General features: G+C 45.9%; 3 non-coding genes across 3 annotated transcripts; 1 reads left to right on the top strand and 2 right to left on the bottom strand.

Annotated features, from left to right (window-relative positions):
- Window positions 1-767: 767 nt before the first annotated feature.
- Window positions 768-840, bottom strand: TRNAT-UGU. Its single transcript has one exon. It is a non-coding gene; the product is annotated as a tRNA-Thr (tRNA).
- A 109-nt stretch (window positions 841-949) lies between these two features.
- Window positions 950-1,031, top strand: TRNAS-UGA. The gene has a single exon. It is a non-coding gene; the product is annotated as a tRNA-Ser (tRNA).
- A 252-nt stretch (window positions 1,032-1,283) lies between these two features.
- On the bottom strand, window positions 1,284-1,357 carry TRNAT-AGU. The gene has a single exon. It is a non-coding gene; the product is annotated as a tRNA-Thr (tRNA).
- Window positions 1,358-2,512: the final 1,155 nt, after the last annotated feature.

Genomic DNA, 2,512 nt, shown 5'->3' with positions numbered 1-2,512 from the left:
CCTTGTCATCTCATGACGAGGGAGCATGGAGCCGGCTTCCCAGCCAATCAGGAAGCCGGGCGCTGCATCATTACACGGAGCCCGGCTTCCATGATTGGCCAACAAACCGGCTCCATGCTTTCTCGTCACATAGTGACGTGAAGCATGGTACGACTTCATTGTTAACCGGGAAGCCGGGTGGCAAGTCTTTACACGCTGACGGCTTCCCGGCTAATCAGGAAGCCAGGTGGCGAGTCATTACACGGCGCCTGGCTTCCTGAATGGGACTTCCGGTACTCGCTATTTGGTACTCTGTACCAAAATACCTGTATCGGTGCATCCCTATCAATTGTAATCGATACATTTTTGCAGCCCTAGCTGCATGCACTATTTTTTCTGACTGCACCGGACCAGAACGCAGGCATTGATGTGCCACGTGTGGCCAGAGGGCATGGCTGCAGTGCCATTGACTTCAATGCACGCTACCTCCCGCCCTAAAACAAAGTGAGCCAGCCAGAATGTGATCCAGTGCGTTCCGGCACCATCCGGGCCGAAACGCACTGGGGCTGGTGTGAACTAGCCCTAAGATTTGTATTCGTGTATATAATTCTTCTTGTAAATAAATGTAAATTTGGTTTCAACTCATATTATTTGGATTATATTCATTTAAAGGATTAACAAAAAAAAATCTTCTAAGGCAGGACCAGCCTTGCTTTACTGTAATCTTCTAAGTCACTAAAGTGTGACTAAATATTTTTAAATGCTTATGATCCATTAAAAACATTCTTAGGCCCCAGCGAGATTTGAACTCGCGACCCCTGGTTTACAAGACCAGTGCTCTAACCCCTGAGCTATGGAGCCTTGCAGACTGGTCAAAAAATCACAATTTTTGCATCTGCAGGAGCAACATTAGCTCCTCCTGTTGCCATGCCACAGGTCATACCTGTTTTGCCCGCACAGGAAATCCAGTGTAGTCGTGGCCGAGTGGTTAAGGCGATGGACTTGAAATCCATTGGGGTTTCCCCGCGCAGGTTCGAATCCTGCCGACTACGAATTATTTTTTTCTTTTTTTTTTTCTTTAGTCTTCCAACCAAATAAACAGTAATTTGCTTATTTCAGTATTTATACATATAATCCTACATAAAAGTAAATGTGAAGGACCTTGCCATTTTAGCAATAGTTGAAAATCTACTTGTTTTGAGAAAGCACTCGTTCTAACTTTTAACAAATTCCTCTTCAAAGAGACTCGTAGCTAAAACCACATTTTTATGTTTTGCAAAGTAAACCGAATTGTGAGCAAAACTAGGCACTGCTGAGATTCGAACTCAGGATCTCCTGTTTACTAGACAGGCGCTTTAACCAACTAAGCCACAGCGCCTCACGCTACACTCAGCTCGCAGTTCTCTTTACTTTCTTCTACTCTGCTTCCTGTGTGTGTAAAAGTGAATGTATTAGACAATGAAACGTCCTCCATGTTCTCGCATAGTGACAACAAGCAAACAAAACCTTTGCAATGAAGGACAACAAAGGTGGACCACAAAAGTGACAATCAATGAATACAAAGTGGTATCAATGAATATGGGCAATTGCAGGAAAATGTTCACAACAAACAGGCAGTCTATGGACAATACACATAAAACAAAACAGGCATTTTTAGCCCTGCCCCCAATCTCATATCCTGATTCAGCACCGCCATCTCCATAGACCGCGGCGAAAATGCTGATCGCTTTCATGGGAGAAACAAATTGAGAAGACAATAGACGTACAATGCCTATATATACTCCAAATCCACTTACTAATATTTGATCTAACCAAAGAGAGCAGTTTTCCTGAACGATCAGTGCATACATAGTTTTCCTATAGGTACCTGGAAAGTTTGGTATCCATCGTTCAAGCAATTTTCAGTCATTGCTTTGCTCCTTCCACCATTTTGTATCAGTAGGAGAAGCTGCACTGTAGCCATCCATGTGATCCCCATTATACCCTGCAAGGTATTAAAGGAGAACTATGGGGTCAGGGCTTTTCCGCATAGTTCTCCTTAGGGTAACTGGAGGACAAAAACTAGCGTCCTCCCGTTACCCTAAGCTCAGTATACCGCGAGCTACAACTCGCCGTATACTGAGACGCCGCAGCCAGAGCGGATCCCGACATCGATGTCGAGATCCGCCCAGCTGCGTGAGTGACAGCTTGCTCTGCCTATCTAGAGGCAGAGCCAGCTGTACCCGCCCCCTCCCCCGTCCGATCCGCCAGTCAGCGCTGGCGGATCTGGGAGGGGGGAATCCAGCCCCTCCCCCGGCACGGCAGAGAGCCGTGACAGGATCGAGAGGTGAGCGAACGCCGGTATATGTTCGCTCACCTCCCAATCTACTGAGCCGACCTATGACAGTCTCATTGTCACAGGTAGGCTAGAACTATGAGGTGAGTGAAAAGCACTCCCCTCATAGTTCTCCTTTAACCAATCAAAAAATCCTTACGTTGCAGAGCATAATGGGGATTAAGTGTATTTAACATACTATTATTTCCAAGTGGGGAT

The sequence above is a fragment of the Nanorana parkeri genome, unplaced genomic scaffold (assembly GCF_000935625.1).
Source record: "Nanorana parkeri isolate BGI_ZX_2015 unplaced genomic scaffold, ASM93562v1 scaffold153, whole genome shotgun sequence".
Taxonomy (NCBI): Eukaryota; Metazoa; Chordata; class Amphibia; order Anura; family Dicroglossidae; genus Nanorana; species Nanorana parkeri.
This window is presented reverse-complemented; position numbering and strand designations above follow the sequence as displayed.